Here is a 24,373-nt window from a genome sequence, read left to right as displayed (position 1 = left end):
CGTACACCGATAAAAAGGGCATAAAGGCTATATAAGTAACAAACAGGTGACAAAAGACACACACACAATAAGTGGCACATACACACCACTGAATACAGTGACGAACAGGTGGTAATACATAACTATAAACGAGTAACAAGTGGCAAGACACACCTGAAATAGCAGCAAGGATACGTTACATTATGGACTAGTATTCATCTCTGTGATGATAAATCAGCACATTCTTACCGATAATGAAGATGTAGTTGGCCCACACTAACAACCAAACCGCAGCGTGCATACCCTAGTGATTAAATAAGCTCGTAAAAACAGCATACCGAACCCAATTACGCTCAACTGCGCAGCTTTAGCCAAGCATCCTATCCGCTTCTGTTGATAACACGGAACCACGAATGCAAAAACGAAGACAGTTTGTCTCATACATATATTTTCAAAGTTTATATACCATGTTACTTATAAAATATTACAGTATGAGAAAGTTGAATTACATTTCGGCGAACTTTGATTCCTGTTTTTTAAAGTGATATGGTGGAGTTTTCATATCACATTTATCCTCGTTGGACATACTGATACTTAAAAGTGCATACTCAGCTATATCTATCAGTATTTGAAAATAAGAATATAGCTTACAATTCGAGATAAAGCGATGTAGTTTTCTTCATAACACAGATCATCTCAAACTTGCTTCACGCTGATTTTTCCCTTCTGTTCATGTCAAAGGCTCCAATCACGGACGAAGTTTTCACGTGGCAAAAGAAAAAGAAAAAATGAAATATAAAACGAGTGAATAAGAGTATGAAAACAAAATCTTAAAAAATATAGGATAAACGTATGATTATGAGGGGGGGAAATGAAGACCATCCCGGTATCTTAATTATATTGAGTCAAGAGTGTAAGACCAACAGTCTCGACATTTTAAGACTGTCACGTCAAGACGGCAACAGTCCACAAACTGCCACCTGTTGTTTTATTTTTTTTTTTTTTTTGGAGTCAACCGTCAGCTGTAGCATCAAGCCTGTCATGTACAACGCTGCCAGAGAGTTACTTTCTTGATTTAATCTGCGAAATTCAGGATTCATATCTCCCAGAAAATGTATCTAAGTTCGATGAGACGCGCGAGTATTCTTCTTTTTTTTTTTGATAACATCTTGAGCAGGTTAGTACGATCCTTGAGCACAAGGGTAACAGGAATGATGGCCGGGCCCTTTAACCTAATCCTTAAGCGTCAGATTAAAAAAGAATAGGCCATCATAACGGAGGGTCGCACCTTCCCGCTCAAGGGGTTAAAGCGACACAGCTACGCTAAATCTGTTCAAAGATCGTGATCCTACGATTATGGAACACTACAGTATTTCATGCGTCAGTAATAAGTGTAATTTAAGAATGTAAACTGAACACGTTCACTAGCAAATGAGTCGTACGGTGTAAAAAGAAAAAAAAATATATGGGTGACAGTGTTACTACAAATCCAACATTTAAACATGAAGTTGATCTACGCTTATATAATTCTGAACACACACACACACACACACACACACACACACACACACACACATTTACCATGTCAGCACAAGCTTGCCTGCAGTCGGGCCCGCATGGGTTCGAATCATGGGCCTGGAAGTCGGCCCCCGCCCAACCCAGGTGCTCTTCCTTCCATCGGAATTGGTCGATAAATGGAGAGCTGGTGTCCCTGTGTGTGTGGTGGTTAATGTCGCTGGCCTCATATGATTCAGGCACTAGTCTAACAGAGTTCGAATCCTGTGAGCGTCAGGCGGCCTACAGCCAATCCCAGATGTTCATCCTCCCATCGGGGCCAGTCGATAAGAGGGTACCTGGCTCAGGCTGGGTGGGTGTATGTTCATATAAGAGTAAAGACGTGGTTCATATATACAAGATTACGAAACGGGGCAACAGAACCGTAAAACTCGCTCCCCGTAACACACGCAAGTAGTAATACTACACACACACACACACACACACACACACACACACACACACACACAAAGCTGGATCCTTACGAATGTAGAACTATTCTTGTACTTTACAAATAATGTAATTACACACAAAATATTACTGCTGACAACGCCTAACTTACGAGAAGAACTTTATAAGCAGTTTTAAGGGCACGCACAACCTTAAAAAGAGACCTAAACAGGCTCCATCGCTGGTCAGAGACATGGTTTGATGAAATTCAACCCGGCCAAAATGCAAAGTTATGAAGATGGGACACAGCGAGATGAGGCTACGTTATGACTCATCTCGCACGGACCAAATTACTGGAATATACGTACTAGCGAAGGGACGTGGCTCAAAAATTAATTCACCGACATTCGTTAGACCCAAATGAGACACCACACTACTAATTTGGTTATGATACCTAGGAACACTGATATCCTACATATGAATTCAACGGCGGTCAGTAAAGACTATATAAAAAAGGTATGGAAAATCGAACTGCAGGGCCAGGGTGGCTGCGATAGCCTAGTCAATATGGGAACAGATAACAACTTTGAAGTGCTTGATTTGACAGTGTCGAATCATGAGCAACTCTTTGAAATGAAGATGAAAAGGAGAAATATTTTTTGAAAAAATGGAGGACTGGAGTAAGCTAAGGATAGAAACGGTGAATGCGGAGAGCAACAAAAAGTTCATGACAGTGTAGTGCGTTGAAACAGCGATGTAAAAAAAGATGGTCCCACAGAGTTTAAAACCCTTCCCGTGTGGGCAAACAAGTTATCACACACACACACACACACACACACACACACATATACATATATATATATATATATATATATATATATATATATATATATATATATATATATATATATATATATATATCATACTTGATCGCCGTTTCCCCCGCTAGCCCAGGATCATTTTATGGCGCTCCCGGTGCTGCCTTGAGGATGCACTCCATGCGGGAGCAAGGTAAAGTGCCCAGGGCTCCTTTCGCTAGAGAAGGTTCTTAATTGCTGATGATACAGCCTCGCCCAACGTGACTCTTTACTCGTGGTGGAATCTCAAGCAGCCAGTAGTCCAGTAAAAGAGAGAGAGAGAGAGAGAGAGAGAGAGAGAGAGAGAGAGAGAGAGAGAGAGAGAGAGAGAGAGAGAGAGAGAGACTGGAACAAACGACTGAGGTTTCGAACAAAAATTCTCTTGGTTCCTTCCAGGTCCTACGAATTGTCCCGTTTGTTACCCACCTTCCACGACAGGGAGATAAGACTGGGGAAACAGAAACCTTGTCAAATTCAATATCCTAAAACGCCAAATGTCACTCGTTACACGCGGTTCCTTCAAAACACCACAGTTCATCCTAAATAACATAAACAGATTGGGCAAAACATAACCTCCACTCAACCGGCATCTCCCACATCTTTGACAGCAAGTCTGCTTACCTAAAGCTTAAGGCGCTAAACATATTGATGCCATAAATCATTTCTCTCGTGAGCAACTATTCATGTATACAGATATCTTATTCTCCTTAATATGGTGTACTGTTCACATAAGGTACTTGGAGTGGCTCTTCCTCCACCATATCATCAGCCTGAGTAAAACCAAAAGCCTTCCGTCGCATTAATTCTCCATGGCATTCTCTCTCTCTCTCTCTCTCTCTCTCTCTCTCTCTCTCTCTCTCTCTCTCTCTCTCTCTCTCTCTCTCTCTCTCTCTCACTCCAGTCACTCCTAAATCTCTGTCCGCCGAGATGGTGCTGCCATCTGTCCATTCTCCAAGTATCATTTCGGCCACTACTCTCGCATGTAACCCTGCCACCAAAACCTGAACTTGTGCCTTATGTCTGGCAGCTGCTTCCCATAATCTATGTGTGGAAACAAGCCACACGAAGATGACCGTTAGGATAGCTTCTTTAGAGCAACGAAGGTGTGGGAACTCTTCGCTTCGTCTTACCCTTTAACTCTAACCTTTCTCCCTTTAAAAGTTAGATGTACAAACACCTAACAACTCTGATGAATGTCTTCTCTCTTTTTCTAACTCTATTTTCCTTTCTCCCGAACTGGTCGTGACTATGATATTGTTTGTCATGCCATGTAGTTCGCTAATAGAGAGAGAGAGAGAGAGAGAGAGAGAGAGAGAGAGAGAGAGAGAGAGAGAGAGAGAGAGAGAGAGAGAGAGAGAGAGAGAGAGGAGAAAATAGACAAAGGACCAGACAGAATGAAAAATACGCATTGCAAATATTTCGTCTCAGACAAATATTGCATTACCATACTTCTTTCCCATAAATATAACACAAACACTGTCAGTCATATGCCTCTACGCGGGTGGAATTCACTACCGTGATGTAGTCACAGTAATGCCAGAGCCATCACCCCCTTTGTGACTTCAGCTCCTCCCACACGCTCTGATAAAGCATTACTCGACCAATACGTGTGTGTTCAATATGGCATTTTCCATAAGATACAAGAATCTCGAATGGGAAAATTCGGCGATGAAGAACTTATTTCTGACAAGGCGCAATGGAAATCGACGAACGCTTTTAACCTAATCCACCAAGCAACACAGCGATTCTCGAGCACGATGGCACGACCCTTTGAGCACGAACACTACGACCCAAAAGGCAAGATGGTAGGAAAACGCACAATCATCACCTGGCAACACCGGGCTAAATAGTCATCTGCAAAAAAAAAAATCATGAACCAAGCAGCAGACTCGACCCGACTGCTCATAATACTAAAGCAAGCGTAGCTGCAACGAAATCCTTGACACCGACACATGCGGAAGACAATATAAGGACAGGACTAAGCCTTGTGCCCACAGTTATGGCCTGTCTGGACTTGTACAAACACATCACAGTGCCGGGGGAAGAATTAAGTGCGTCATCAAGGCAAATAAAACAAGGCCTGCAGTTGTACCCTACTCTTCTCGCGGAACCCTGGAACCAGCAGTCTCACTTGCAAGAATTATGGCCCCCTCTCCGGTACTTGAATATGTTTATAACCATAAACCTGTACAATGCATCACTTGTAGAACTTTGTATTCTAGTGGTAAAAATATTAAATTCAATTAGATGCTGGGAAGACGGACTCTTGTGCCTGACATTCATACACGATATTTTTTCCCAACTGCTCTGTACATATCTAGTGAAGAAAATCGAAGCTACCTTTATCAATCCAGATGTAAGGTTATAGATGATTTTAAACTTTAGTTTGCCATATCTATATAAATAAAGCTATAACAAATCTTAAGATATTTCCTTCGGGTATCACAGAAACATGTCAAAATTGGACACCTCAAAGAGCATGCAAAGTAGTCTCTACATCGTACAACACTTTTCCATTGGAAACTGTAACCTCTTAAGCAAAAAGGCATAACAAATGTGCATGATGGTACGACTTTAAGCACAACGGTACGACTCTTGCCACAATGGTATAACCCTTGGGTATAAAGACCCGGCATTTAATTTGACGACTGACTGAGGGTCATGACAAAGGCTACTCCTTCATACCCAAAGGTCGTAACGACGTACTCACAGGGTTAAAGTAGAACCCCAAACAGCTAGACTCAAACGCGTTTCTTAAGTCCAGCCTAGCTAGGGAAGATTCTTCATACTACAATTACCTATTCCAAACCGAAACATTTCCTGCGCAAAATTTCTACTTGCATCTTAGGAAACTGTTTATCTAATGTACCGTTGCGGGACACCACTAGTTACTCCTTTTAGTGTGTCATTTGTTTCCACACATCTAGATAATTTTCGGTCAGGCGAAGGAGTTCCTTTTTTATGCCTGCCTGTAAATCCAATTACTACTGCCAGCTTTCTCTTGTGGGACAGTCTGGAACGCTCTCTGGCAGACCAAGAACACAATCCGCTTACAATCTTTTTTCCTTGCTGAGTTAGTTCTCATTGTATCCTTAAAGGGTAAAAGAATCACTATATGTAACCTCTTACCCAAACCCATGTTACGTCTTCATCCACTAGGGTTTTTTTCTAATTAGCTTTTATCCATATCATTCAGTATCTTCCACGTTATAAAGCCCATTTTCCTCAGAAATACTACCCCGTAGCTCATTTTTCTTATCTACTTTCTTGAAAACAGGAACATTTATTTGCTCCTCTATTTCCTCAGCATTGAACCATCTCCCACTCAGTTGTGGACCGTCAGATACATCCACATATTCACTGAGCACGTGAGATAACATAAGGCCCATGTGCTTATTCGGATCAAGATTCTTCAATGGCCTAATTGTATCTCTCATAACAATCCCACCGTTTTAGTAGTCTCTCAACCATCCCATCTAGTCGGCACTTTATCCTCTAATGTAAACACAGTGGAACTTAATATCAAGCGCCTCACCTCCTTCCTCTTCTGCTTCAACAACCCCTCCCTCAGATTCCTTTTGTGTGATCGTTTGTCCTTTACCAGATGATTTACTCCTTATAACCGTTTAAATCTATTATAATCATTGTCCACATTTTCTTTCCTTTGATTGTTATAATCCTCCTTCCTTATCTTTACTGTAATTATTTCTTCCTTAACTGTACCTTTTAACTGCTGCTGGGCTACTGTGTTGATTATAGAATCTCATATAGTAGACATATGTACTATATGTGTCTGATTCTCTTCCCCTATTTGAATCCATGTCCCTGGTCGATTTCCTTGCAGCTAGAATCTCATCACAGATTTTTCCGTCTCCAGTATGACTTGTCTAGCTGCCTCTTACACCATCCTAACTGTTTTTATAGTGAACAAATATTCAATCTAGTCCTTTTCGGGCTGTACATTGTTAAAGTAATCACTTTCTTTTTCTTATTGATATTTTCCCCATTAAACAGTATCTGAAAGGACTAATGTCGACCAGTTCCCAAAGGAAGAGCCATACCCCTTTCTTATCTTCCTTCTCCCTTCCTTGCTACCTTATGTCCAATGGGAAAAGTTACATTCGAGTTTATCTCCTTACCAAACTGTTCTCAACAACCTCAAACTATGTATGCTAATTGTAATGGATGGTACTACCTACCACAGAAACTTGAAAATAATTGAAATATATTTAACAATACATGATACTAAGTCCTGTGCGATGACACAGAACAAATACGCACTTGAATAAGAGAGACCATTATATTTTTTTTATGATGATGAGGGATCATTCTAGTCAAAAATAAAGTACCTAAAGTACACCAATGTCAGCACATAAAAAAAAAAACTGACAAGAACACTGCACGCTGACGTCTTTGGGGGAGTCTATTAAATGCATCATTATACTAAACTGCAAGTGTGAGAGCTAGGGATTGTGAGAGATATATTTTCATGTGTCAGGGCGTGTGGCATGAACAGCTGTGGGAGGTAGTATCGTAGTCACTAAGCAAGGAGTGTGAGTTGTTTGCACCTCTCGAATATTATGTACATAGTACGATGAGTTAATGAGAGTTAAATGTGCTATGCGCAAAATTCAGAGGAAGTGTAGCTGATATAGCCAATGTTGGACTGAATAGCGCAAAGTTTAGAAGTAATCATGTGGTATACAGAGTGACAGAGGAGGACGCAACATGGGTAACGTCATGATTGCAAAAGACAGTAATATGCACCGTTAGTGATGAGTAAATAGTGTGTGGAGTTGTTGGGTGAGGGTTGAGAGGCCGCCGCCACAGCTGCTGCCACCATCAGCTGGCTCCGGTCCCGCTCATTGATCCAGCATCAAGTGCTACGCTACGCTATCTGCCTGCCAGCACTTGCAACTCATTCGGACACCCTACCCTTACTTCCCATTATTCCCCCAGCTGTCAAAAACACCCGGAGGACTCTCCCTGGGCTAATCTGACAAATAAAAGACCTGTCTTTGGAAGATGAAAATTCTTTTATTCGAATAAGACATTGCTTCTTTCTCATAATGACAAGTTCGGTTGCATTAAACGATATGCGTTGTAGACAGACACTAACAACAGCCACTACTACAATTTTGCAAGTGCTTCTTTATTCAAGATGCTTTCCTGCATATGAAAAGGAGAAATCGTATTTATATGCAAAGTTGTAGGTCAACTCCTAAGAGGACGTTAATATGGAAGTCCTGTGCAGGATATGGCGTCAGGAAACTGGATCAGGAGAGGAAAGACGAACTCTCAAGATATAAGGTATCAGGAATAGAACGGTTACTCGATTCAAGGTGACGTGAGTGTGTAGTAGTAATAGACAAATAAAGAATAGGTGGAGTTCCAGGTGATGCAAGGGAATAAAACAGGTTAAATGTACGAAAATAGTGCATGTATGAGTACATATTTGTGTTCACTTCTGGCGTAAAATGATGACATGATATGTTCAAGATTAAGAGAGGGGGTAACACGAATGTAGAAGACTCTCCTAACAAACAGTAATCGCAAGGCAAGTTCTCTATCATTTTTCTAGGGTTTTCTTATTCATGTATCATTCGTTACATCACTTAGCTTGTTACATTCGTCATTTATTCACATCTCTCGTGACTTCTATTCAGGTGTATGTCCTCCAGATGAATGGTCCTTGCCTGTTCCAGTTAACTTCTCAAATCGATTTAGGAACTCTTGAGTTATAATCGTTTCCCTCTTCCTTCTCTTTTATCGTACACAGACAATGGATGTCATTTCCTCCATGTTGTTCAGCTCCCTACTTAAGATGCGATATTTATCGCGTCATGGGTCATCTTTATCATGTCTTGTCTCTAGTAGGGTGATCAAATTGAGCTGGTAATCTATGTAACGCATGGCAATTTTGACAGTATAATCAGTTATAGATGACTACGTCAACCCCCAACTTTTATTCACAAGCATATTTCAGTCTATTCCATGAGAGATGATGGTCATAACATAGCCTAATTTCACGATGATTTCTCCACGACGCCTATTGTTTTACGCGACCGATAATAACCCAGCCAAATCTTCATCTATTTACATCCGCCCATGATCGAATTTCGTTAACCATTCATATCACCGACGCTGCATCCTGTCATGGTATTTTAAAGGTTGTGACAATCATGAATACCAATCGAAGATATTCAGAAACGATTCGAGTCCTTCTAGCAAGTTCAGACAGCCTTAAAAGGACACTGGAGGATATTTTAACTAACCTCCTCTCAGGCAGCGTCAAATTCCTTCTGTCAGTCAAGAGCGTACAATCTATACACACGCGTCTTCCTTTCTAAATCAGTGCTCATTCTATCATCGATATTCAGAAGACTAAACAGTATGATACAATTCCTATCCTATGAATCTATGCTTCCTTTCTCTTTACACAACTTCTTCTTTCCCAGTGTGATTACTTTTTGCGTGTTTCGAGGATAAAGTTTCACACTCGTAATACCCTGTCCTTTAACCTCGAATATGTGTCACAACTTGTGTGCATATATATATATATATATATATATATATATATATATATATATATATATACAAGTTGAGACACTAACCACTCTGTATATTTAATAACTTTTTTGTACTGTACTGATAGGAAGTTCTACACTCGTGGGGCCCTATCTTTTCAGACATTTTCTTCAATCCCACAATCTTAAATTTCCTTATGTTGTCCGCATTTACCATGTCCGCATTCAGTTTATTCCATTCGTCCATCACTTTTATATCATAAAGTAATTCTTTACAGCTTCTTCAGCAAGTTTCTTGCATACTTTCATGCTGCATCATTTAGCTGTTCCATCACTACGCCTTTTGTAGAACTGTTATTGTTGTTGTTTTTACGTTAGAGGCTTTAGTCACAGAGTGAAGTCCACATTAAGGCCGGGCCTTAATTGAAATATAAAGAGACTTAGAAAAGGAAGAAAGATAAGACAAGGAAAAGTATTTACGAATTATGGAGGAAGTGAAAAACCTGTCTCTTAAAAAGTGCTAGGTTATAGCTCCTGGTAAAGACAGTGAGAGGGTAAAGAGTTCAAAAGCTTCGTGGTGTAAGGAAAGAAACAGTTTTCAAAGCTGTCCACCCCTAAGTTGCCAACGGCCGCACAGTACTCATGTGACGCAGCAGCTTGCCAAGTATTGCGTGGTCTAACTAGTGGTGTGGGCACACAAGCAGCCAGCTCTCGGCAGCAAACACCAAAGTAATACCTATAGAAAAAGGAAAGTGAACCAACATTGCGCCGTACAGAAACTGGGTCAAGTTTTGAAGTTTACTTGAAAGAGGTGATAAGTCGGACCGCTGACGACTCTGTCGAGTCAGGATGCAGAACTAGAACCACCCTAAATGTGAGAGCAGTACCCCTTATAAGCTGATGCAATGCTCCTCGTATTTCAGTTCCCTTATGACCTTTTTTTTATTCTTTGTCATCGGCAAACATAATCATGTAAGAGTCCATACCTTGTAGCATGCCATCCTCGTAGATCAAGAAGACTAATGGTCTCAGAACAGAATCCTACAGCATTCGACTAATGAACCTCTACTTTCTTCGAAAAGGCTCCTCTGATATGTGTCCTTTGTTCCCCTTCCACTGAGATAATCCTCTATCCAGGGAACGAGTCTCTCCTTTTTTATTTCTACTTGGTGATCCAGCTTCTCAATCGGCCTCCCATGCGGTACCGTGTCAAATGTTTTCCGTTAGTCCAGATACAAACAAAATTCCCATCCTTCACTCCTGTCTTAAACAGAGTTAGTTCTCTCATAAGAATCTAAAAGGTTTGTCACACGACTTCATTTCCCTGAAATCATTAGTTTTCCCGCTTTTTCTTATGTACGTTAGAGGTTCAGTCACGGATAAAAATCCACATCAAGGCCCGCCCTTAATTGATATATAAAGAGATTGATAAAAGGGAAAAAAGAAGGGACGAGGAAAAGTGTTTACGAATTTTGGTAGAGGCGAAAAATCTGTCTTTTAGGTCATTTCACCTCTGCAAAGAGTTCCATTTGCTTTCTGATTATCTTTTCCAGCACCTTACAAACCACGGTATTCAGAGAAATCGTGCGAGTAATTACTTATTTGTACTGTACGGTAAGGTAGCTGTAGTGTGTGTGTGTGTCCTTCGAAAATTCCATGTAAAATAGACGTAAACAATATTACGAGGGTTCACCAAACAGCAGCTTGACCGTTTCACAGGAAAGTAAATTTTTGACCCTTCATTGGACAATACCCAGTGGCCTGACTCTTCAGTGGACAGTTCCCAGTGGCCCGACTCTTCAGTGGCCAGATTCATTCACAATAATTCTGTATTCATTCACATTAAGAGAAAAAAAAAAAAAAGCCACCAAAAGCAACGAAGAAACGCGATACCACAGGACGCGACCGCCATTCGCCAGATCAACACAAACCTGTCGGTGGGATTTCAAATCTCCGGCACCAGCGTCACCCACTTGCACCCCGACCCTCCTCCACTGACGCGGTAAAGCCCTATTTCCACCACTTCAAAGAAAGGAAAAAAGAAATAAGGCCTACTGTCATTTTGCTGCAGGAGACCCATTTTGAAGGCAATGAACCTAACACAAGCGAAGGTCTGCGGTGATCCCCCCCCCCCTCCCTTCCCATGGGTGAGCGACCATATATGATAAATGCTGCTCCACCCCCATCCGCCATCCCCATAATAAACGTAACTTGACCCCAGCCCCCGTAATAAACGTAACTTGACCCCCTATCCCCCATAATAAACGTAACTTGACCCCCTATCCCCATAATAAACGTAACTTGACCCCCCATAATAAACGTAACTTGACCCCCCAGCCCCCGTAATAAACGTAACTTGACCCCCTATCCCCCATAATAAACGTAACTTGACCCCCTATCCCCCATAATAAACGTAACTCGACCCCCAGCCCCCGTAATAAAAGTAACTTGACCCCGCACCCCCCATAATAAACGTAACTCGACCCCAGCCCCCATAATAAACGTAACTCGACCCCAGCCCCCATAATAAACGTGACTCGACCCCAGCCCCCATAAACGTAACTCGACCCCAGCCCCCGTAATAAACGTAACTCGACCCCAGCCCCCATAATAAACGTAACTCGATCCCAGCCCCCGTAATAATCGTAACTTGACCCCACATAATAAACGTAACTCGACCCTCCCCCCGCCCCCCACAAAAAAAGAAAAAAAACAACGAAATCATCAGCGCCCTGTCGCTGAACCAGCCGGCCATCTGATCAACTGCTAATTCCTGATGGACTGCTGACAGCACGTCGACCCTGGTATACCACATCGTTCCAATTCGCTCTATTCCGTACGCGTCTTTCACCTTCCTGCATGTTCAGGCCCCGATCGCTCAAAATCTTTTCCACACCATCCTTCCACCTCCAATTTGGTATCCCGCTTCTCCTTGTTCCCTCCACTTCTGACACATATATCCACTTTTTCAACCTTTCCTCATTCATTCTCTCCATATGTCCAAACCATTTCAACACACCCTCTTCTGCTCTCTCAACCACGCTCTTTATATTTCCGCACATCTCTCTTACCCTCTCATACCCGATTAAACCACCTCATACCACATATTGTCCTAAAACATTTCATTTCCAACGCATCCGCCCTCCCCCGAACATTCTTATGTAGAGCCCCAAGCCTCACATCCACATATATTAGATTACCGAACGAGGATGTATCTTCCTCAATGGGTGGCAAAGAGTCAATCAACACCTATCAACACCGACACAAAATTCAAAAGAACGTTAGAACAACTTTATCTGACATCAATAAAGAACATGTAAAAAGTGTGGATTGTAGCAATCTGGTGGACAATAGGCCACCAGAAGGGCGTAATCGCTGTCGATGCGTGGAAATGCCCAAACAACAAGTGTTCCTAAGTTGATTAATTGGTTAAACTTTAGGCCTAGCGACTTTCTGAGTCATTAGGGCCGTAAACGTCGTCATAACCACCACTCAAAAGATCTTGCACTACCTTCTTCGGGGTCTCTTGAGATCATTTTTACATCATAGACGCTCTCGCTGTATGTGAGGCTGAGTGCGCGTCGCTTATATACGGTTTTGGTGAAAACCGTCAAATCTCCTGGGCTCTTAATTGGTCCCTCTCTGGCAAGCTGCTTCCTTCGTAAACTGTCAGCCGGTACCCATGCGACGTAGGTACTTAGGACCACCAAACCTGCGAGAAAGGAAGGGAAAGTGGCAGACGTAAGCCTGAATGTGAAGATACATCTTAAGACCCCATTGGCAATGAGACAGAATCATGTCCTCCTCGGGGCATATGCGTTGATCCTTGGGCAAACGACTCGCTTGCTCAGAAGCTGCCGTAAACGCTTGATCAGCTGGGTGGACAAGGGATTAGCAGGCGTTACAAATCTCCCTGCGGTGTGGGTCTGGAACGAGGGGACGAGGAGGAGCTCCAGATTCGTGAAGTGTCACGAGCGATGTTAAGGCTGGAGGTAAACAAACAGTGAGACATCTGGATCGTCGAGCAGCTGCCCATAAACTCGTTGGCGCCGGAGTGGTGGCGAACGGTAATGAAAAGGTGGCGAAACACAGCAACAGCGATGAAGAGGATGCGTTTCGTCGATGTGGATAATATTCACTGGGAAATGCAAGATGTGGCCCACGGGGACGAGTGACATGGCGGGAAGGGTCACTCATGTTGCGTGGTCGGTGAGGGCCCGAGGCTTTTTGAAGCTTTTGGTCTTAAAAAGAAAACAGTGGTCGAAGTGTTGAACGGTGGCGTAAAGGGTGAAAAGTTCCCTGTCGGTCAGCCACCTTGGATCCAGGAGCTATGCCATGGCAGCCACTTGCCTATGAGCTGGTGAGAACAGCAACAGTGACTATGGAGACATCTTACAGAAGCTAGTTGAAGCATGAGTGGTCGAGAGGGTGTTTCGTGCTCTGTTTAATAGGAGATGACGGCATTATATGCAACTGGGGTCCGTCCATTAGATAGAGAGAGACGCAGGCTTTTCTCAACGCCTTGAGATGACCGTGGAGAGGGCGCAGAACGTCCGTTCAGCGGGAATGAATCAGTGATGAAAGATGACATAAGCATCTCCTGTGGTGAAGAGGGATTTAGGAAACTCCTAGAGGTTTCTAACGTCTCCAGCGGTTGTATGTCAACAGAGGAGACCCACTGCCCAAGGAAAGTAATGGCACAGGCCACAGTCACACGCTTCCCGAGGCTCATCCGAGATCTATAGGCGTTAAGCTATTCGATGTATTGGCAAATATACGGCAGGTCTTCCTCGGGGTTGACTAAAGGTATGATTAGCATAACTTAGCATAGCTTGGTCGACAAACCACAAGAATGTTTGGACCGCATTCTGTGATCCAAAGGGCATATGTGCAAACTCGAACAGGCCAAAGGGCATGGTGACATTTGCCTTCAAGATTGCCACCAGGCTTCACTTGTATTCGTTCGTGAAGTTCTGGAGATATACAGGATTGGGTCACGATCCAGTAAAGTGTTGTTTCTGAGGGCATGGTAATCGCCACAGAGGCGCCACTCGCTGAGGTCAACTTGAAAACCGTGTGGAGAGGTGAAATTATGCATCACACAGTACGTATGATGCCTGCCCCACCTTCAGGATCTTGTGAAACTCATCCGTGGCAGCCTTCATCCATTCTGAGGGTAAGCACAGAGGCTCCGCGAAGGCACGAGGTTGCTAAGGTGTTTACTTGGTGAATGACAATATGCCTGATTATAAGAGCACCAAACGCCAGGTGATAATGTCGGTAAACTACCACTAAGGCAACAGCGTATTTCGATCTAGTGCAACAATTGCGCTGACCACTAGTACAGCGATGGGCAAGCTATTGCCGTGTGTTCTGGTAGGGCTTAGCGGTGGCTTGAGTGAAGCTCACTCTCAAAATCCATCACTTCACGGCGTAGGGGAAAGTTCGAATCCCAGGATCGACTGCTTCACAACAAGAAGGAAAATCCCAACGATACCGTTCCTAGAGACCCAGTATAAAGGGGTGAGGGTGACGAGGACCTTCGTGCTGATGGCTGCAAAGAGGTCCTGGTTGCGGTTGCGGGAGGCATGGCTGTAAGGGACAGAACACCGACCACTGTGCCAATGTCGACCAAGAAGGAGTGACAGCTGGACGGCGGTCGGGGACGTATGGGAGCAAAGCAATACTTGTCCCTGCTGGAAGACCCTCCCGACCTGGTACAATCTCAGGGAGTTTATTAGCAGGCGTGAGCACCGTAGTGGAGGCGTTGGCAGAACGTTCGATTGGATTAGGCGGGGCTGCTGCTACAGCTGAAAACTGATGTCTATCAGGAAGTCCTTAATGACATTACAGGCTGCTCTCTTTGGGAGTGCAGTGACCCCTCCCCCTTTGGCGGGTCAGAAAGGCTAGCGACGGGTTGAAGGCTCAAGATTTAGTTAGCGCCATCTGCCGTGGCATCAAGGGCCATCAGCAGCGTAACCGAGTCACTTGTGAAGAGTGTCGTCTCGATGTGGAGGAGCCAACGATGGAAGGCGAGACTCCCAGGAAGGTAGCAGCAGGTCACAGACCCGCCCGTCGTCTGCACCAAGCACTGAAGGTGGGACGGCGTGTGGCTCTCTCTGTAGTGGGTGGGGTCGGAGGAAAGTCTCTTGAGGGCTTCGGTATAGCTTTTGAAAAGAAAAAAAAAAGTTCCTGACGGCGTTGTAGATGGTAACAGGCGGACTTCTGAGGTTGCTACGTAGATGTACTTCTCGAAGTCTGTCCGCAGCACCGTTGAGGATATGGGCAAACTACGTGCGATACGAAGGGATCGTGTTCATGATTCTTGCCATACAGCGACATTTTGCAGTACTGCAACAGGGGTAAGATCGAATTCAGAATGGTGACTGAGAAGTGGCTGAATATATACGTGTGGTCGGTGTACCTGGTGATTCTCAAAAGAGGGACCAAAAGGCTCTCATAAAAACCTCTTCAATCAATGCTTATCCAGTGATACAAACACTGATAAAACAATTGTTCTTCGTACAGATACAGTGTAGAATATGTATACAAAGTGTAGAAAAAATACATAACAGCTGAACCATCTGGGAGAAGGAGGCTTCGTCGCTGTTGCTATGAGGATATGTAACCAGGGGAAGTGAGATCCCAATTATGTTAGGGTAGGCTTGGGATGGGAAGCGGGGCCTCCCGCTTGGAGGTTAGATAAGGCTGATCGGTTCGACTGTCTTAACCCCAACGCTTTCCCTAGACTTCAAGATGGCGAACGAAAAGAGGTCTGCGACCCCGGAGGAATTAATGAAATTTAGATTGGTCTTTTCCCACATCAGAACTGATGTTTCTACAAAGACTGTTCTTATGAGAGGAGTCAAGAGATCCAGTAATATGACGGACAGAGAGGATATAAACAAAAAGGAAATCACATATGACCCAATATTACATTAGCGAATTAAAAACCTGTCCTATTTTTGTTTGCATCACATATTCCTCCACCTAACCCACCCACCTACCAGCTGATTTAATGGACAAGTGACAAGAGTTTCAAAGCTTGTATACGTTACATAAAGTGTCTGTAAGTGATTATCTGCTTTTTTTCTCTCTCTTTTTTACCTAAATACTTATTTTGCCTTTCAAGGTTCTGATAACGGTACAAAGGTTATGGGAAAATCTAATTGTGGTGTTTCATGGAAGGTTAATGGGCAGATGCACTGCTCAAAAGGTTTTATTAAGAAAGGTATGAATTTCAGACATCTGAGAAACAAGTGTAGAGTGTGCATGACATGAGGACGAGATAAAGTGAATGAGTGAGGACGGATACGAATGTCGATTAGATTTTCGCCACGAGAATGTCGCTGAAGAATGTTGGGAGGGAATATTTGTCACATCACACTATCAGTCAACAAAAGGAAAGGACAGTTGGCTATGTTGTAGTGGATGGAAAAAATTAATATGGGATGGCATTCCAGTACTCCTTCTGAAAGTATGGAATGTGTTATTTTTGGGAAGCCTAGTAACTAACTACTTCAAGATTAGAGGATTAAGAAAAAGTATGGCCCTTGTCGCCATGGCTGTGTGGCGTACACCATGAACTGCTGGCGAGATGCAACGCCTAGCTATGACAGCAGTGGTGAAGAACAATTGATGAAAGGAACTATGAATCATGACCGCTACTATATAAAAGTGCCAACGTCACAATGGTAAAGCTTTATCACGATCTACTGCCTCTCTAAAGACACACAGACATCCATATATGGAGTGAATGAAATACAAAATTGATGGTCTACGGCACAAGTCTCTGCAGTTTGTTGATGTTTCTGGTAACAAGTGTTTGTGGGTGTGGGTGTGTGTGTGTGTGTTAGCTGTTGGATCTTACATGAGGTTTCAATTTTTATGTACATTGTGGTTTCGAGATCAGGAAGAACTACCTGTATTCATACATACTGACTAACTACTTAGGTCCAGGTCCTGCCAGAGTGTTGGAAGAAATCTTTACTTCTTTTTTTTACCACTGTGCTAATTATTGACACGAAGAGTCCTACCTAGGCATTCATGATCATGTGTGCAATGAGAGGTATAGATATGTTTAATTACAAATGCAAAAATAATTGGGAGAGGTTACTGAAATGCATACAATGAAAAATTCAACCGATTCCTTAACCAAGCACACTAGAAGAAAATGCTCGCGGGTCAATGCAATGAAGGCAGGTGAGAAATATAATCATAAGAAAGGTAAAGACTGCAAGTATATATATATTTTATATATATATATATATATATATATATATATATATATATCTTGGTAGCACTTAGTATAGGTACTGCAGCCGACAATGCAAATACAGACTGGACTGCGTTTAAGAACAAGCAGATTTGGTGAAGCTTCATGGAAAGTAATGAAGGAAAAATTGTGAGCTATCAGGTCAGGTCCTTGTACTGACATCCCCGTGACGTGTGCTGTCGGAGATGGATATCTAGAGAAACGAGAAGGCAAAATGTATCTGTCTCCCAGTAATTATACTGAAACCCTAGATTTTTCAAGATGCAAATCTTCACGAACTCTTGATTTTGACATGAAAACCACCCGATATTTCACAGGGTGTTTGGTGTCATGTGGCGATCCCACTAGTCTACAAGCGTAACTGGGGTCTGCTGATTCATCGTGTGTTCAGGGAAATAAATAATACATGATGTGGGTGATGTTCTAATATATCTTTTTGGAGATATATCGTATATGGCTGGAATTCGTAAAGAATACTTAAATAATTATTGACTGCTCGCAATATACATTAAGAAATGGAACAATTCGTTTAATCACGCAACTTTTCTGTATTTCAATCAGTTTACTGAAAGGGGTGGCAATGGACCACGGATACAGGAAACCCCTTCCCTCCTGTAGCCTATCTCTCTATTAACCTACCAAAACACATGGAGATTCCCCCCTTGTTAAGTCTTCTGTACTACGTTGTAATGGGACACGATACGTGGGGGAAAAAATCTCAGGGACCTTAAGCGTTGATGAAGGAGATGCCTTAAGACGTAGAGTAAATGAAAGAGGAGGACGAATGACATGGAAATGATGAACGACATAGAGGAAGAGGCAAGTGAGGTGGCCATGCAAGATGAAAACCGTGAGTCTTGATGGGGGGAATTTACCATGTTACAACCGAAATGTGATTACTATTGGTGATTACTGTTTGTGATTACTGTGTGTGTTATAGGGAGAGAGTTTTACACTCGTGTTGCCGACGTCTCTTAACCTTGGACTCATAGGAATATATATATATATATATATATATATATATATATATATATATATATATATATATACTCTTATGTGTACACACACACCAAAGCCAAGTGTGTAAAGGACTGTAAGCTGCCTCCAGAGAGTGTACTATATACTTTTCTGTAAATCACTGACACACACACACACACACACACACCTCCCCGAAGTGTAATATGGCACAGCAATCGCTCTGAGACCCTCCTAACTCGGACAGACCGTCACAAGAGCCCCACCACAAACAGAAAACAAAATTTCCTAAGTCATGTGTGCATAAAACTGTGTATTTGTCACCCTGTCCCCTTGCCGTAGGCCCACTGTCCATACGGGAGGTCATTTTCTTGTATATCTAAAGTATCTTAACCCCTTGAGCTTACTAAGAAACCGGTTATCATTATTATAATCATTAATATTATTATCATATTATTATTATTATTGTATGGCTACAAAGAAATTAATTTCTATAACACTGTCATCATATGCGAGCGATGGAAGCAAATTTATATCTTGCTATCCGGTTATATTATTGTACTAACGTGTATACAAGTAACGACAGTCACCCAGGTACCAGACCACGGCTTTCTGGCGTCCACCTCTACTGCTGAATGGAGTAAATGACATACCATCGTTAGGCTAGTCCCAATTCGGTCGTTAATTAGATAACACTGATCTAACGCGTATCCTCGCCACCTTTTGCCTACCAAAAGCAGATTGTAGGGAATACAACCCTCTAGTATGTACTTACATACTACTACAAAAAAATGCTCTTACAGTAAGTGTAGTATGATGAAAATGCTAGTTTGTACAGCTAGATAAAAGGGTAGTAGAAGGTCGTGGTGAGGCGAGCGGCCGCGCCAGGGGGGGAGGAGCAGGGAAGACCCACCTGCTGTTGTTGCCGCTGAGGCCACGGCTCCTGCTGCTGGAGATGACGGCGGCGATGGTGGTGATGCTGGGGCCAGGATTGTGTCACATGGCCCAAGTGGCGGGTCTAGTTGCCACACACAACACACTCACACCTCCGCACCGCCCAACTGCCAGGCACACACTGGCTCTCGCGCTAGCCTTACCTCGACACCCACACCCACATAACGGGCTGAAAGTTTTCTGTACTTCCCTTGATGCGATTTATAGTGTATTTAGTTAGACTAAGGGTAGCTCAAAATATAACACCATCCCAGTTAACTAGACAAACGATAGATGGAGATAAATGAAGAGATATAAGAAGCTGCGCTCGAGCAACTTGAGCGTGCGCGGTACCACGGGGCTCGTGAGTTCAATGGACGTACGCAGCCGTCCACACCCATCGCTCGATAACTCTGCCTCACACTGTTCTTGCTTCAAGTTTGACTTATTATTATCAAGTTATATGGAGAAAAAATTACAATTTGAATGCTCTCTATCAGCATAAACCATCCAGTTTCTGCCTGTAGCACTCAAGTGATGAATAAAGGCCTGAACTCGTAGAAAATGTAACAGAATGCGTCATTTGTAATATTCCAAGTATTTACTGGTAACATGCACTCTCCACCTTATCATATGAACAAAAACTCTCCATTTACAGTATCTAACCATGGAAAATATGCATACGAAGTCTCCGCCTGGTACTAGGTATCACAAACACGACTAGGGACATTCAACAAGCGTGCGGCCGGCAGCGTTTCAACTATCACGCCTAGTGAGCCCCATCCGTTACGTCGCCATGACAACCTCTCCCTACTCTGATGCTTACTGTTTAGAGGGAGGGATGAAGGCTCTCGCCAAGGGTCACGGAAGACTCAGAGGACTGTAAAATACTTACAGCGACCTAGTGGGTCATACTACTGCCCCGAGAATGGGAGAAATGACACTGGAATGAACAGGAACAAACCAGAGCGACGAGAGGGAAAATTTGGCTCACCCCGAGAGGTCATGGATGGGCACCACCAGTAAATGGAAACTAGGTCGGGGATGACGTCAGAAAGAGAGCTAGTGGGGGAGAGGGAGGGGGAAGGGTATAACCTGTCAATAAGTTGTGGTTGGGCAGCATACTGCGGGTACTTCAACTAAAGCACTATACATACCACCTTTGTAAAGGAGCTGATGGGGGAAAAAAAGCATATATTATCTACTGTAAAAGTTGAGTATAATACAAGTACAACTGAGACCGTATGTTGTTTGAAAGCTAAGGGTAATATCATCTCTCGTCAATCAAGACATCATACTGGTTGTATACCCTGTGTAAGGAGGAACCAAGACGAGAATAGTGTCATTACAATTTTCTTAAGCGATGCTCCATTGATTACCTGGGATTGTCAGATCACTAAGGACAGTATATCATCAATATGCTGGAGTGGTTCATCAATAAGCTGGGGCAGTATACGGTGAGGAAGTATATTGTCAATAGACCCAGCTTGGATCAGTCAGGTAAGGCAACATTTAATCAGTGAAATGGGACAACAAGCTGAGAGAGTAAGCTGTTGCTTCGTATTGTTTCTTAAGCTGCAGCAGACCACTATCTGCTAGACGGGGTAGTACATTCTTAGTAAGCTGAGACAGCATACTGTAAGCTGGGACAGCATATTGTAAGCTGGGACAGCATATTAGTACGATGGGGTAGTATCTTTTTAAGCTTGGGGTAACATAATCTTAGTAAGCTGGCGCTTCATCTTACGAGGCCAAGGAAGCATATTCCTAGTAAGCTGGGTCAGCGTTCTCATTAAGCTGGCTCAGTATAACCTTACCAAGCTGGCGCAGCATAATCTTAGTAAGTTGGAGAGCATCTCCTTAGTAAGCTGACTCAGCCTAATCTTAGTAAGCTGAGGCAGCATCCCGGCAGTAAGCTGAGGCAGCATCCCGGCAGTAAGCTGAGTCAGAATACTATCCGTAAGCCGAGGCAGCATAATGTCAATAAGCTGAGTCAGCAAAACGTCAGTGATCTGGAACAGCACATCATCAGAAAGCTGGAATAGAATATTGTCAGTAAGCTGGAGCAGTAAGCAGGAAGAGAAGAGCTCTAGTAAGCTTGTGTTGTATATCGCAAGTAGCCTGTAATTGCTAAGCTGGAAAAGCGTAAGAGCAATGGGTTAGAGCAGCGTACCATCATTAAGCTGGGACAGTACGTCATTGAGCAGTAAGCTGAGGGCCACTTATACCATCGTTTAGTAAGCTGGAACATTCTGAAAGCTAACAAGGAGAGCGAATATATATACCGCTAGTCAGTAAGCTGAGGGAGTGTAGCGTCAATTAGTAGTAAGCTGAGCAGCAGTCTTTTCTTCATTAAGCTGAAGTTGTATATTGTCAGTCAGTAAGCAGTAGCAGTATATTGTCAGTCAGTATGCTGGGGGGGAGGGGGGGTGTAAATTGTCAGTCACTCAGCTGTGGGGGTAGTGTGTCGTCAGTCATTAAGCTGGGGGTAGTGTGTCGTCAGTCATTAAGCTGGGAGTAGTGTGTCGTCAGTCATTAAGCTGGGGGTAGTGTGTCGTCAGTCATTAAGCTGGGGGTAGTGTGTCGTCAGTCATTAAGCTGGGGGTAGTGTGAGGTCAGTCATTAAGCTGGGGGTAGTGTGTCGTCAGCCATTAAGCTGAGGGTACTGCACCGTCAGTCAGAAAGACTGGGAGTAAGATATCGTCAGATGGTAAGCTGGGGCAGAAAATCGCCAGTCAGTAAGCTGCCGCGGGATATATAATCAGTCATTAAGCTGCCGGAGCATTTCGCAAGCATTAACTGGAAATTGTGGCTCTGCAAGCAAAAGCAAGTCCTCATGTTCCCACATCCCATTCTCGCACAGCCCCACACTCACTCACCCAAAGTTCTCACACCTCATTCCTCCCTAACCCCACATTTCGTCATCCCCAAATCTACATCATCACCCTTCGCTTCCACACTCCCTCATTCTACGTTCGTACATTCCTTCAGTCCGCATGTTCACATTTCCACATCCTAGTATTTTTTTTCTGACACTCCACCTCCACACTAATTCACTTCATTGTTGATTCATTTCCAATGTCACACTTCTACATTCTTCCTCCTCTGGGGCATTGTACCATGTCCAAACTGCGCCATATTCACATGGTCTCATCTGACACACTATTGCAAACTTCCTGTCCCTCCTCCTCTTCATGTTGTGTCCTTCCCCCTCTTATTGTCCTCTCCTCTCCACACAGCTTCATCCTCCACTCCGTTCTGTCTCTTCATCCTATTTCACCTTTATTCCTCTCACCTCTCTGCTTTCGTCCCCTTTAGAGTGCGCCATCTCCATGCTATCACCGTTGTCTGACATCCCATCACGGGGCTTCATTAGTCTTCGAGAGAATAATTCCCTCAATAAATTCCTCGCACTGAGCTCTTTCACCGCCATCCTCCCTGACCACAGGGAACAAGCTGGAATAAACTGGCATGATTCACAATTGCTCCTGCCATTCTCGGTATCTTGTGGATACGGTACGACTTTTAAGTTATTTTCACATTCAATTTGAAGGCTTGGACTTATTTACCGGCGTAAAAACTTTATCAAACGCATCAGTCGTGTTTTCTTGTTTCTCTTTATCACAGTCATCTGAATAAGACTTTATTATGATGGTGATATATTAAAATGCCTTATTGGCCTCGTTACAGTGGGGAAAACCCCGAGGTGGAGGAAGAAGGGAAAATAAGACTCTGAGAAATAAAACAATATCTTCGAATGGCAAGGTGAGGAATTCTACAAGGTTCTGATAGATTAGAAAATGAAGATAAACCCTAGGACGCACTCGCCAAGGTTCGAAAATGGTTTTCTGATAATCTGAATAGATTCCATGTATATAAAACTGGAACCACATATGCCTGGAACCTTTGTATGACTGGAACATTAACTGAAGTGGAACCTTTGTATGTGAAACCTTAGTAAAACTGGAACATTTATCTGACTGGAATCTTCGTAAGATCATTTTTTTTTAGCCGAGACGGCACATGCAAATGAAGCCCTAATGAAGGCCATCTCATTAATGCTATATATATATATATATATATATATATATATATATATATATATATATATATATATATATATATATATATATATTCCTACGTGTCCACGGGGAAATAAAACACGATAAGTTCCCAAGTGCACTTTCGTGTAAGGATCATATCAGGGGAGATTCCACATGGCGTCTTAGCTACGTCTCTTCGTTGTATATCAACTGACTTATATTTGTTATATATATATATATATATATATATATATATATATATATATATATATATATATATATATATATGTATATATATATACTGAAAGTTATTAAATCCCAGCACCAACACACACTCCCTCCTGTCACCACCATGCCGAAGTATACACTAACCCGACCACTGGAGGGAAATAAGGGGAGCGGAGGTTGTGCAGGGGAGGTTGGACCTGGGTACCGAGATGTGTGTGCAACTTCTCTTCTTATGTTCTCGTTTCTTGATACTGAACACACACTCTCGGTACCTAGGCCAACCTCCCCTGCATAGACTCCTTTAGTCCCCACCGCCTACCTACTTTCCCTCTATCGGTCAGGCCAGTGTCTACTTCGGCTAGGATGGAGTGTGTGTGTGTTGATGTTGGGATTTGAAAATTTTAGGAATTGTTTGCACCTGATGAGGCGAGGTATCTCAATGAAACATGTGGTGTAGCATGTACCGAAAAATACATGTTCATTGAAATGATTTGAACCATCGAATTGCGAGTTCACCTTCATAACTATCATCACGTACTGGTGTAATCATGCTGTTTTCTGTGGGGGCGGGGTGGCTCAGGGAATGGGTTAAAGGCAAGCAAGTTTGAATAT

General features: G+C 43.0%; 1 protein-coding gene across 1 annotated transcript in view; it reads right to left on the bottom strand.

Annotated features, from left to right (window-relative positions):
• The window catches only part of Dgk (diacyl glycerol kinase 1), a 150,230-nt gene extending 130,586 nt beyond the window's left edge, over positions 1-19,644 (bottom strand). The window contains exon 1 of the mRNA XM_071668967.1: positions 19,471-19,644. The gene's annotated coding sequence lies outside the window, so the exon portion shown is untranslated. The remainder of the gene's footprint in view (positions 1-19,470) is intronic.
• Positions 19,645-24,373: the final 4,729 nt, after the last annotated feature.

This window comes from Panulirus ornatus, chromosome 13 (assembly GCF_036320965.1).
Source record: "Panulirus ornatus isolate Po-2019 chromosome 13, ASM3632096v1, whole genome shotgun sequence".
Lineage (NCBI taxonomy): Eukaryota > Metazoa > Arthropoda > Malacostraca > Decapoda > Palinuridae > Panulirus > Panulirus ornatus.
Note: the sequence above shows the minus strand (reverse complement) of the source record. Positions and strands in the feature narration are given on the sequence as shown.